General features: G+C 39.7%; 1 long non-coding RNA gene across 3 annotated transcripts; it reads left to right on the top strand.

The window, feature by feature from the left end:
- Positions 1-209: 209 nt before the first annotated feature.
- On the top strand, positions 210-4,429 carry LOC119299784. Of its 3 annotated transcripts, XR_005146267.1 has the most exons (6): positions 210-621; positions 986-1,033; positions 1,269-1,460; positions 1,578-1,692; positions 1,863-2,070; positions 4,089-4,429. It is a non-coding gene; the product is annotated as an uncharacterized LOC119299784 (long non-coding RNA). The 3 variants fall into 3 exon arrangements; XR_005146265.1 differs by lacking the exon at positions 986-1,033; XR_005146266.1 differs by having other exon boundaries at positions 986-1,460.
- The last annotated feature ends 10,064 nt before the right edge of the window (positions 4,430-14,493 follow it).

The following is a 14,493-nucleotide window of genomic DNA, read 5'->3' as shown; positions in this document are numbered from 1 at the left end:
TCTAACAGTTTATCAGTGTACTATGTGTCAGCATATGTTTTGATGGTCGTTGGATTATGTGTCGCTAATGCTTAACCACAGGAAAAGTGTCGGCGTAGTTCAAGACTGGCCCACTTATTTTCAGCTGCGCGGCACAGGCCCAAACTATCGAGCGGAAAGCGGCGCGAGAGAATGTGATGGCCGAAACATATTCCGGTAAATCTCATACCCCCACCCCCCACATCCCACTTCTCTCGCAGAGTCACGGCACACACATTCAACCTAAACCTAATTCACCGCCGCCGCCGCCACGGACCTGCCCGTCGATCTGCTCACGCCGTCGCTGGTTCCCGCGTCGCCGGCCTCCCTTCCAAAGTCGCTGCCCCCAACCAGCGCGCGCCCGCTGGTCCCCTGGCGCCTGGCCTCCCTTCTCTTATCCAGCAATCAAGGAGCAACAGCGCCGTCCGTCGCGCCGAGTAGCAGCAGCATCGTCCACCGGCAAGGAGCAGTAGCGTGCAGCGCCTTCCGGCATAAAGGATCCGCCGCGCCGACTGCTGCTTAGGTGCCACCGACTGTTCTTCTTCCTCCACGGAGACGCCTCTCCCGGTTGATTCCCCTTGCGCCGCCTCCAGATCTCAACAGGTAACTTCTTGTACATTTCTTTAGTGTTTAAAACCCAGTTAGATATGTGCTTTAAAAGCCTAAGCATTCAAAAGACTACAGAAAGAAAGATCTGTGTAGGGTGAAGCCTGAAACAACATCATTCTGCATTTATGAAATTGAAATATGAAGTTTCTCTGTAAAACTGATATTTGTACAAAAATATGGCCCTTTCCTTCATAAGACAGACATTGCCTATAACTACAGATATATGTTTTGCCTGGACACAATATTGCCAAGGTCTCGTCCAATATTAATTGATATCCTGAGCACAAATGTGTGTCAGCAAAACTAATAGATTCAAGTTAGCAGTTAATTGTTTCTCACCTCCTATATTTGGTTGCAGATGGATCTGTCAGTAAGTTGAAATTCAGTGGAGTTGGTTCGGTATTCGGTACTTTCAGTCAATTGCAAGTTGTAGTTATATATGTCAATTACATCCTGATGATAAAATAATAAAAGGACAATGTTTCATAAAGCAAGTGGGAATATGTAAACTGAATGTCGGGTTATCACTTGATCCGACCACTTTAATTAAGTTGCAAAAGCACTAGAATCTATCATAATTCCTAGTTGGATGTCATATTGTGCTGTCTATAATTATTTGATATGACTATTATTTGGAGCAGAAAATATGGCATGTAAAAGAGGAGGAAGAGAACTCCCTGCGTATTATGAACAATCGAGGTCCGCAAATATTGCAGAAAACGAGAGGAAGATGAGAGGTCTTATAAATCTGAAAAAGAATTTAGCATTGGGAGAAAACAGAAGGCAGATTGCGGAAGTAGGTAGCTTATCACAGCCACCCAAGAAAAAAAAAGGTACTATACTTTCCTTGTTTACATTTAACACTTCCTCTTAAAAGGGCGTGAAATAAGAAGGATTTTAGCATAGGGAGAAATACATCGTTTCACACATATTTCTGCTTTATTGTCTAGTCAATGAACTCCACATGTGAAGATAGAAATGGAGGACATAACCTGCGTTCAGACTACGAAGATGTTGAAGCTCCCAATTACGAACCCATACAGGATGGCTTGGAGGACAGTCAAGGTATTCTCAAATACTTCTGGAGTTTTAGAGCTCATATTCACATCTATATTTAGGCTCGCACGGCTAGAGGCAACAAAATAATTTAAAGTTGACAATGCTACCGGGTATAAATTGTTAGACTGCACCGTTGTCTGTTAAGCATCATGTTCAACAATATGTGTTATTTGCAGGTGAAAATATGAGGAGAACAAGGGGAGGAAGCAAGCTCCCTGCATATTACAAACAATTGAGGCATGCGAATATAGCAGAAAATAGGAGGAAGCTGGAAGCTCTTATAGAACTGAAAAGGAATTTAGCATTGGTAGAAAAGATGAGACATGTTGAGGAAGTAGGAAATTAGCTATGGGAGAAAACAAGAGTCATCATTGCAGAGTTTAGGTATTATTCTCGTCAACTTCCCCCATGAGATGCCAAACTTCTAATTTTTTTGGTGTGCCTCTAGTTTTGCATCAAAGAGATAAATATCAAATTGTGTTAATTTCTGTAGTGTTTGTTATGATAGGTAGCGGAAAAGAGTTGATTCATCAGTTCTGCAGTTGTTCCCTTTCACTACTATGTGTTGTTTCATGCTTGGTTTAAAATGAATGGGGTTTCAATGGGAAAACGGGTGCTTAGTTTGAACAAAACAGTATATAGTGTGTAGCAGCACCCACATTATCATGAAAATAGTATCAAGTTCAGAGCCTTAACCACAGAAACTAGAAAACCAAATTAATTCATCTTATGTTTTAGTACTCCCTCTGTTCAGTCTTGTAAGACGTTTAAGACAGCTGAAATTGAACTGTTTTGGTTGTTGTCTTATAAATGTCTAGAACGTCTTACAAAAGTGAACGGAGGGAGTACATGTTTTCTCATAAATGTATGCTATAGTACGTAAGCACATTCCTTTTAGAAATTATTCCAGCAAGATGGCTAGCTGCTAGTATCTGTTTGTTCTTGAGAGAAGCTTAATTCATTCAGTACCACAAAATAGGATTACACTTTGACTCATTGTTTACAGAAGCATAGGTGCTTTAGTATATTGAGTTGATGATATGGTGACTTTGAATCCTACAGCAAAATTAAAAAGAAGTCGATTTTTTGCAACTTCAGAGAAAAGACATAGGTCCCTCGAAGGCACATGGTACTTGACATCACTACCTTGGCAGACTTCTGAATGAACACTTTCAAATCACGCAATTTAGTACTGCGATATGGTGTAAGCTGGTCCTTGCACGGGGGAGGACTCAGATGTTTTTCCAATTAAGATAGAAAGCTTGTATTCTCATTTGTCCTGGAAAAGAAGGCATAATGAAAACGGAAGGAAAGAGAGATTTTATATTTATGCGTGGCTTAAAGTAACTAACGGAAGGATAGTACTAAGTTAGTGTAGAATCATAAAATATGTGACATAAGAAATTTGAAAATGATAGAGAGATTATCTCCAAGAGATTATCTCCATAACATGCAGAGCAAGTTTAATTTGCACATCTAGTTGAAGTTTTTATGCTACTCCCTGGAGCTACATCTTCCTTCCCATAAACATTAGTATCATCTTAGTTCCCAGGTTGCTTCACCTTTCCTGATTTAGTGTTTTGCAAAATAGAGTCAAATTTGTCTGTTTGCTCGCGATGGCTCTACCTTCCAGTTTGTTTTTAATGGTGGCATAAAACAAGGAATAATACATACTCCCCCCGTCCCAAAATAAGTGTATCAACTTTGTACTAGCGCTAGTACAAAGTTGTACCAAGGTTAAGACACTTATTTTGGGATGGAGGGAGTATAATGGAAGCTTTCTTAAATTAGTGTTGGTTTAATAGAACTATGTCATTCTGAAGTATGTAAATCTAGAAAAATGCCCACCTTGAGTGCTTTAATAGTTTCTGACTTTGCCATTCTTTTTTCGATCCAAACGGTTGTCACTTTTGGTGTAGATTTCTCTTCAGAAAAATGTCTACTTAATGACGGCAACAATGCCTAGTGTATTTATTTGGTAGTGATGACTGATGACTTCAACCATTTCAAGATAGAAATAATGGCCCACATATAATTGAACTGCCTATAGAACGACTGCCTAATTCAATTGCACAGGAGGTTCTGCTGCTGTAGTTCATTCCTTCTTTTATATTGTCGAAGTCAACAGTTCTATTATGCAAATCCATAAAACAATAAGAACCTTATTCATGATGCCTTAGAACAGATTTGATTTGTTATCGGTGAGTGCATAGATTTCTATAGTTGGCCATATGATATGCTAGGTGCTACCCAACTTCTGTTGATGTTTTGATAAGGATATCTTTTGTAACCTGTTTGCGGTACATCCTCTACTTTTCAGATCATTAGAATCAAGCGCAACTCACAAATTTGGACAAATTCTCATTTTCTAAGATTGCTCAAACGTGCAAGTTCTTTTGTAGGGACAAAGTGAAGAAAGTACCAACTCAACCAGTTGATCTAAGATGTTCCAGTGAGGCGGTGATCGCTCTTGTTCATAACATGGTTGACACATTTTGTTCATATGGAAGTTGATGTCAGCTTGGGATTGAAGACTTTGTCTCTTCCATAATATATTGTAGTAGTGTTCAAACATCTGGTGCGTTAGGAACTTGGCCATCATATTGTGCAACAGACCACTGCCTAAATGTTGACTTATGTATCTCCTTACTGGTTTTAACTTGAGTGAAGAAACTAGAATCTTCTATGTATGTTGAATAAATGCATTGATTAATGGTATCTTGTGATGAGTATAAGAATGCAATTGTTTGTATATGTATTGGGTACTGAACATGAAATGAATATTATGAATTTAATTTCATGTTGATATGGTAAATTCGTAATTGTGCTGAAATGTAGACCATGAGAGCAAGTCTGTCGCCAAAAGTTTGGACGTTGCATTGTGTGTCGGCGTAGCATAATGTCAGATGGACCGTCGGTATAGAATTGTCTGTCGGTGTAGAATGTCTGTCGGCATAGACCTAACCTATCCCATCATATTTTCTGTCGGAGTAGATTTGTCTGTCGGTGAAGACCTTTCCCGGCAGGACTATAGGCGACAACACCTTTCTGTCGGGAAAGGTCTTTGCCGACACAAAATGTGTCACCTTAGGTGACATATACCGACAGAATGTTTGACGCTTCTTTGAGTGTCGTGGTGTAGTGAAATTCATAGCAACATCAATCTCAGAACATAATGGATACTAGGTATGAAACCCTAACAAAACTAACTCGATTACATGATAAATCTCATCCAACCCATCACCGTCCAGCAAGCCTACGATGGAATTACTCACGCACGGCGGTGTGCGTCATGAAATTGGTGATGGAGGAAGGTTGATGATGACGATGGCGACGGATTCCCCTCTCCGGAGCCCCGAACGAACTCCAGATCAGCCCTCCCGAGAGAGTTTAGGGCTTGGCAGCGGCTCCGTATCGTAAAACACGATGAATCCTTCTCTCTGATTTTTTTCTCCCCGAACGTGAATATATGGAGTCAGGATGGACGTCGGTGGAGTATCAGGGGGCCCATGAGGCAGGGGCGCGCCCAGGGGGGTAGGTGTGCCCCCACCCTCGTGGATAGGGTGTGGGCCCCCTGACATTGATTCTTTTGCCAGTATTTTTTATATATATTCCAAAAATAATCTTCGTTGATTTTCAGGTCATTCCTAGAATTTTTATTTCTCCACAAAAACAACACCATGGCAATTTTGCTGAAAACAACGTCAGTCGGGTTAGTTCCATTCAAATCATGCAAGTTAGAGTCCAAAACAAGGGCAAAAGTGTTTGGAAAACTAGATACGACGGAGACGTATCAACTCCCCCAAGCTTAAACCTTTGCTTGTCCTCAAGCAATTCAGTAGACAAACTGAAAGTGATAAAGAAAAACTTTTACAAACTCTGTTTGCTCTTGTTGCTGTAAATATGTAAAGCCAACATTCAAGTTTTTAGCAAAGATTATGAACTAACCATATTCACAATAACATTTAGGTCTCATGTTACTCATATCAATGATATAATCAACTAGCGAGCAATAATAATAAATCTTGGATGACAACACTTTCTCAAAACAATTATAATATGATATAACAAGATGGTATCTCGCTAGCCCTTTCTGAGACCGCAAAACATAAATACAGAGCACCTTTAAAAATCAAGGGCTGACTGGAAATTGTAATTCATGGTAAAAGATATCCAGTCAAGTCGTACTCAATGTAAACTAACAATAATACATGCAAATGATAGCGGTGCTCTCCAACTGGTGCTTTTTAATAAGAGGATGATGACCCAGCATAAAAGTAAATAGATAGGCCCTTCATAGAGGGAAGAAGGGATTTGTAGAGGTGCTAGAGCTCGGATTTGAAATAGAGATGAATAATATTTTGAGCGGTATACTTTCATTGTCAACATAACAACCGAGAGATCTCGATATCTTCCATGCTACACACATTATAGGCGGTTCCCAAGCGGAATGGTAAAGTTTATACTCCCCCACCACCAACAAGCATCAATCCATGGCTTGCCCGAAACAACGGGTGCCTCCAACTAACAACGATCCTGGGGGAGTTTTGTTTGCAATTATTTTGATTTGATTTGAGCATGGGACTGGGCATCCCAGTGACTAGCCATTTTCTCGTGAGTGAGCAGCGGAGTCCACTCCTCTTGAGAATAACCCACCTAGCATGGAAGTTACAGACAACCCTAGTTGATACATGAGCTATTCGAGCATACAAAACCGAATTTTTGTTTGAAGGTTTAGAGTTTGGCACATACAACTTTACTTGGAACGGCGGGTAGATACTGTATATAGGAAGGTATAGTTGACTCATATGGAATAACTTTTGGGGTTTATGGAATTGGATGCAAAAGCAATATTCCCGCTTAGTACAAGTGAAGGCTAGAAAGAGACTGAGAAGCGACCAGCTAGAAAGCGACAACAGTCATGAACATGCATTAAAATTAATCAACACTGAATGCAAGCATGAGTAGGATATAATTCACCATGAACATAAATATCGTGGAGGCTATGTAGATTTTTTTTCAACTACATGCATGAACATTTGCCAAGTCAAGCCATTCGAATCGTTCAAAGGAGGATACCGCCCCATCATACCACATCACAACCATTTTAATAGCATGTTGGCACGCAAGGTAAATCATTATAAACTCCTAGCTAATTAAGAATGACATAAGCAACTATAATCTCTAATTTTTATTGCAAACATGTTTCATTCATAATAGGCTGAATCAGGAACGATAGACTAATCATATTTACAAAAAACAAAAGAGGTCGAGTTCATACCAGCTTTTCTCATCTCAACCACTTCATCATATATTGTCATTATTGCCTTTCACTTGCACAACCAAATAGTGTGGATAATAATAATAGTGCACATGCATTGGACTAAGCTGGAATCTGCAAGCATTCAATACATAGGAGAAGGCAAGGTAATATGGGCTCTTTGTTAGATCAATAATAATGCATATGAGAGCCACTCAACATTTTCATCATGGTCTTCTCCTCTCGACCCCCCAAAGGAAAGAAATAAACTATTTACACGGGAAAGCTCCCAACAAGCAAAAGAAGAACGAGAAATCTTTTTGGGTTTTCTTTTTAATTACTACTACTACATGCATGGAAAGTAAACTAGCTAAAAGCTACAACTAATTGTTTTTGATTTTTCTTAAGGTTTTTCAAACGCACAAGAAGAAAGCTTAAAAGGAAATTAGACTAGCATGGATGATACAATGAAAAAGTATGAGCACCGATAATTGGCATGAGTGTGTGAACATGAATGTAATGTCGGTGAGAAATACGTACTCCCCCAAGCTTAGACTTTTGGCCTAAGTTGGTCTATGCCCAGGGATCAAAGTGGCCCTCTCCGGTATATGGAGGAGTGTCCTCTGGGTGCCACTGGTTGGTGATCTCCTCCGGATCCCACTGATAAACAAACTGACGGTAAGGATCAAGTGGAGGCTCCGGCTCAGGCTCTGCAGCTGACATCTGGCCTCGGTACGCATGAATGGCCTCAGGCAAAATGAGGCGCGTGCCTGAAAATATGTTAAACAAAGAGGGCGCATGCAAGGTAATAATCTCACAATAATTTTTATCAAAAGTCAATTTATATTTAAGTATCTTCTTCTTATCCTTAACAATAAACTCATGTGCTACCATAATCTTATAATCTAAAACAATAGGAGGCAGCAACTTTTTTTCTTTCTCATAATGCCTGATAGGTATGTTAAAGTGTGCAGCAAGGCGCGAGGCAAAGATGCCTCTGAGGACGGGGCCCTTTGTATGGTTCAGATTTAACCGTTTAGCAACAATAGCGCCTAAACTGAAGGTAGTATCACGAAACAAGGCATGGCGCAAAATAACAATATCAGGAGCACTAAGGTTTCCATAGTTCCCACAACCAATTAAGCATCTACTAGCAAATATTGCAAAGTAACACAGAACAGGAAAATGAATGCTAGTGATTCTTACATCGGAAACTTTCCTCATTTCTCCTACAGCAATCATATCAATAAACCCTTCCACATCGTTACGATGCGGTTCCTCTACGCTGCCCACAAAGGGTATCATACAGACCCGGTAGAAATCAAATTGTGACATCTCCTTAAACTCATCATATAAATAAAAATCCACCGAAGGTGGCAATCTTCTAGCATGGAAATGAAATTTTTTCACAAAAATATTGGTGAGTAAGAGATACTGTTCACGTTGGTCGTGGAGGAAGTCGGTGAGGCCTGCATTCTCAGCCAAATAATAAAAATCTTCATAAAACCCGGCTTCTCTCAAGAACTCATCACAAGGCTATTCACACGGCCAAACTTCCACAGTACGAAGGAGATTATACTTGGGCTTCTTGTTCTCTTCACTTTGCTTATCCTTCGAGCTTCAGCTCGATGAGCCCCTCAAAAATCTCTTCATCTTTTTCTGATTTTTTTTGAAATTTTTAGTAACTTAAAATAAAAGTGAACCAAACTCAACAAGATTGATAGCAACTACTCCTACAAGTGCCTAGAGGCCATATCATGCATTAAAACTACTTTTGACCACATAAATTTGACATGCAAGCTCAAGAACAGGGTCACCTAAGCAGCAAAAATTTGCAATAAATAAAGCACTAGAACAAAAACTAATTGGACCATTAGAGGAGTCACATACCGAAGAACAATCCCCCAAAGCAGTTTTGTGAATGGAGCTTTGAGCAAGGAGATCGAAAATGGCAGCAAGATGAGCTAGAACTCGGGTTTGAGCTGGTGAGTGATTTTTTCTGGAGCAAGACGAAGTGTGTGGGTGCAAGGATAAGTGGAGGGGACCCACGTGGGGTCCACGAGGCAGGGGGGCGTGCCCAGGGGGGTAGGGCGCAGCCTCCACCCTCATGGGCACGTGGTGGGTCGCCCTGGTGTGTTCTCAGTGCCAGATATTCTCAAATATTCTAGAAAAAATCATATTAAATTTTCAAGGCATTTGGAGAACTTTTATTTTCGGGGTATTTTTTATTGCAAGGTTAATTCAGAAAACAGACAGAAAATACTATTTTTACTTTATTTAAACTAAATAATAGAAAGTAAAAAGAGGGTACAGAAGGTCGTGCTTTCTAAATTCATCCATCTCATGCTCATCAAAAGGAATCCACTAACAAGGTTGATCAAGTCTTGTTAACAAACTCTTTTCGAATAACATGAAATCGGAGAATTTTCGAATAACACTAGGTTACCTCAACGGGGATGTGCATGTCCCCAACAATAAGAATATCATACTTCTTCTTGATAGTAGGAAGAGGAAATTTAAAACCTCCAATAGTAATAGATGGAATTTTTCCAATAGAATTGATACTGTGGACTTGAGGTTGTTTCCTCGGAAAGTGTACTGTATGCTCATTACCATTAACATGAAAAGTGACATTGCCTTTGTTGCAATTAATAATAGCCCCTGCAGTATTCAAAAAGGGTCTTTCAAGAATAATGGAATCAAGAATAACAAAGGCCGTTAAAATAGTAACATTTGCAACCATTTGATTTATCAACCATTTGCAAAGATACTTTAGTACGTGTCAACTTATTCAAATCAAGTCTATGATATAAAGAGAGTGGCATAACACTAACACCGGCTCCAAGATCACATAAAGCAGTTTTAACATAGTTTCTTTTAATGGAGCATGGTATAGTTGGTACTCCTGGATCTCCAAGTTTCTTTGGTATTCCACCCTTAAAAGTATAATTAGCAAGCATGGTGGAAATTTCAGCTTCCGGTATCTTTCTTTTATTTGTAACAATATCTTTCATGTACTTAGCATAAGGATTCATTTTAAGCATACCAGTCAAACGCATACACAAAAAGATAGGTCTAATCATTTCAGCAAAGCGCTCAAAATCCTCGTCATCCTTTTTCTTGGATGGTTTAGGAGGAAAAGTCATGGGTTTCTGAACCCATGGTTCTCTTTCCTTATACTTTTATCATATATAAAAGCACAAAAATACCTTGCTGCATGATACGTCTCCAACGTATCTATAATTTTTGATTGCTCCATGCTATATTATCTACTGTTTTGGACATTATTGGGCTTTATTATCCACTTTTATATTATTTTTGGGACTAACCTATTAACCGAAGGCCGAGCCCAAAATTGTTGTTTTTTGCCTATTTCAGGGTTTCGAAGAAAAGGAATATCAAACGGGGTCCAAACGGAATGAAACCTTCGGGAACGTGATTTTGTCAACGAACAAGACCCAGGAGACTTGGACCCTACGTCAAGACACAAAAGAGGAGGCCACGAGGTAGGGGGCGCGCCTACCCCCCCAGGCGCGCCCTCCACCCTCGTGGGCCCCCTGTTGCTCCACTGATGTACTCCTTCCTCCTATATATACCTACGTACCCCCAAACGATCAGATACGGAGCCAAAACCCTAATTCCACCGCCGCAACTTTCTGTATCCACGAGATCCCATCTTGGGGCCTGTTCCGGAGCTCCGCCGGAGGGGGCATCGATCACGGAGGGCTTCTACATCAACACCATAGCCCCTTCGATGAAGTGTGAGTAGTTTACCTCAGACCTACGGGTCCATAGTTAGTAGCTAGATGACTTCTTCTCTCTTTTTGGATCTCAATACAATGTTCTCCCCCTCTCTTGTGGAGATCTATTCGATGTAATCTTCTTTTTGCGGCGTGTTTGTTGAGACCAATGAATTGTGGGTTTATGATCAAGTCTATCTATGAACAATATTTGAATCTTATCTAAATTCTTTTATGTATGATTGGTTATCTTTGCAAGTCTCTTCGAATTATCAGTATGGTTTGGCCTAGTAGATTGATCTTTCTTGCAATGGGAGAAGTGCTTAGCTTTGGGTTCAATCTTGCGGTGTCCTTTCCCAGTGATAGTAGGGGCAGCAAGGCACGTATTGTATTGTTGCCATCGAGGATAACAAGATGGGGTTTTCATCATATTGCATGAGTTTATCCCTCTATATCATGTCATCTTGCTTAAGGCGTTACTCTGTTTTCGTTAACTTAATACTCTAGATGCATGCTGGATAGCGGTCGATGAGTGGAGTAATAGTAGTAGATGTAGGCAGGAGTCGGTCTACTTGTCTCAGACGTGATGCCTATATACATGATCATACCTAGATATTCTCATAACTATGCTCAATTCTGTCAATTGCTCAACAGTAATTTGTTCGCCCACCGTAGAATACTTATGCTCTCGAGAGAAGCCACTAGTGAAACCTATGGCCCCCGGGTCTATCTTCATCATATTAATCTACCAATACTTAGTTATTTCCTTTTGCTTTTATTTTGCTTTTATTTTACTTTGCATCTTTATCACAAAAATACCAAAAATATTATCTTATCATATCTATCAGATCTCACTCTCGTAAGTGGTCGTGTAGGGATTGACAACCCCTTATCGTGTTGGTTGCGAGGATTTATTTGTTTTGTGCAGGTACGAGGGACTCCCGCGTAGCCTCCTACTGGATTGATACCTTGGATCTCAAAAACTGAGGGAAATACTTACGCTACTTTGCTGCATCATCCCTTCCTCTTCGGGGAAAACCAATGCAGTGCTCAAGAGGTAGCAATAAGGATTTCTGACGCCGTTGCCGGGGAGGTCTACGCAAAAGTCAATGTACCAAGTACCCATCACATACCCTTATCTCCCGCATTACATTATTTGCCATTTGCCTCTGGGTTTCCTCTCCCCCACTTCACCCTTGTCGGTTTATTCGCGCTCTCTCTCTATCCTCCTCTTTCCCATTTGCCTCTTTTTGCCCGCTTGCTTTTTGTTTGCTTGTGCGTTAGTTCGTTTGCTTGTCGTTGTGGCTAGTCCCTTATCTTCTCCGTTGTCCCCTGAGTTCGAAATCTTTCACTTCAAACAAAGACTAGGAGAAAACTTAAAAGATGCCTGGTTGAGAATAATGGAGTCTTATCGCAATTGTACCTCTGATATAAACCTGAGAATTTTGCTTCGCAATTTTTATGTTGGATTAAATATGTCTCATAGACAACTCTTGGATTGCGTTGCCAAAGGCAATTTTATTGAAATCGACCCCATATTGCGCTTGAAATTGTAGAAGGTATAGTGGGAACAATACCTCAACAAAAGGAGCCTCGTCCTACTCAGGAAGAGACACAAGTTTTGGAAAAAAATTGTGAAGTTACTAAAATCTTGCAGAAGTCTCTTGAACCTCTTAAGAACGTTAGTGGAAATATTCACCACATGAATATGTTGATTACCCTTTGCAATAAGCGGTTGGATTCGTTAGATCTAAAAATTTCAGAATATGAAGGGAAACGTAAAGAACCTCCTGGATTCGAGCTTGATTCTGCTAAAAAGTTTAAAACCAAAGATGGCAATACCTAGATCTATCATTGCTTGTTATGCCTAGCTAGGGCCGTTAAACGATAGCGCTTGTTGGGAGGCAACCCAATTTTATTTTTATTCCTTGATTTTTGCTCCTGTTTAGTAATAAATAATTTATCTAGCCTCTATTTTGGTTGTGTTTTTTGTGTTTAATTAGTGTTTGTGCCAAGTAGAACCGTTGGGAAGACTTGGGGAAAGTCTTGTTAAACTTGTTGTAAAAAACAGAAACTTTAGCGCTCACAAGAACTGCTGTCATTTTTATTTGGAAAGTGCTATTTAGTTAATTATTTTTGAAGATGATTAATAGATAAATTCCTCACGTCCAGCAATTTATTTTAGAATTTTTGGGGTTCCAGATATTGCGCTAGATACAGATTACTACAGACTGTTCTGTTTTTGACAGATTCTGTTTTTCGTGTGTTGTTGCTTATTTTGATGAATCTATGGCTAGTAAAATAGTTTATAAACCATAGAGACGTTGGAATACAGTAGGTTTAACACCAATATAAATAAAGAATGAGTTCATTAAAGTACCTTGAAGTGGTCTTTTGTTTTCTTTCGCTAACGGAGCTCACGAGATTTTCTACTTTGAGTTTTGTGTTGTGAAGTTTTCAAGTTTTGGGTAAAGATTTGATGGATTATGGAACAAGGAATGGCAAGAGTCTAAGCTTGGGGATGCCCATGGCACCCACAATATAATCTAAGGACACCTAAAATCCAAAGCTTGGGGATGCCCCGGAAGGCATCCCCTCTTTTGTCTACTTTTATCGGTAACTTTACTTGGAGCTATATTTTTATTCACCACATGATATGTGTTTTGCTTGGAGAGTCTTTGTATGATTTGAGTCTTTGCTTTTTATTTTACCACAATCATCCTTGCTGTACACACCTTTTGAGAGAGCCATACATGTTTTCGAATTTGTTAGTATACTCTATGTGCTTCGCTTATATCTTTTGAGTTATATAGTTTTGCTCTAGTACTTCACTTATATCTTTTAGAGCACGATGGTGGATTTGTTTTATAGAAACTATTGATCTCTCATGCTTCACTTAGATTATTTTGAGAGTCTTAATAGCATGGTAATTTTCTTAATATCCTAATATGCTAGGTATTCAAGATTAGTAAAATTTTCTTATGAGTGTTTTGAATACTAAGAGAAGTTTGATGCTTGATGATTGTTTTGAGATATGGAGGCACTAATATCAAAGTCGTGCTAGTTGAGTAGTTGTGAAATTGAGCAATACTTGTGTTGAAGTTTGCAAGTCCCGTAGCATGCACGTATGGTAAACATTATGTAACAAATTTGAAACATGAGGTGTTATTTGATTGTCTTCCTTATGAGTGGCGGTCGGGGACGAGCGATGGTCTTTTCCTACCAATCTATCCCCCTAGGAGCATGCGCGTAGTGCCGAGGTTTTTGATGACTTGTAGATTTTTGCAATAAGTATGTGAGTTCTTTATGACTAATGTTGAGTCCATGGATTATACGCACTCTCACCCTTCCATCCTTGGTAGCCTCTTCGGTACCGTGCATTTCCCTTTCTCACATTGAGAGTTGGCGCAAACTTCGCCGGTGCATCCAAACCCCGTGATATGATACACTCTTTCACACATAAACCTCCTTATATCTTCCTCAAAACAGCCACCATACCTACCTATTATAGCATTTCCATAGCCATTCCGAGATATATTGCCATGCAACTTTCCACCATTCCGTTTATCATGACACATTCATCATTGTCATATTGCTTAGCATGATCATGTAGTTGACATAGTATTTGTGGCAAAGCCACCATTCATAATTCTTTCATACATGTCACTCTTGGTCCATTGCATATCCCGGTACACCGCCGGAGGCATTCATATAGAGTCATCTTTTGTTCTAGTATCGAGTTGTAATCATTGAGTTGTAAATAAATAGAACTGTGATCATCATCATTTTCTAGAGCATTGTCCCAAG

This window comes from Triticum dicoccoides, chromosome 5A (genome assembly GCF_002162155.2).
Source record: "Triticum dicoccoides isolate Atlit2015 ecotype Zavitan chromosome 5A, WEW_v2.0, whole genome shotgun sequence".
Classification (NCBI taxonomy): Eukaryota; Viridiplantae; Streptophyta; class Magnoliopsida; order Poales; family Poaceae; genus Triticum; species Triticum dicoccoides.
This window is presented reverse-complemented; position numbering and strand designations above follow the sequence as displayed.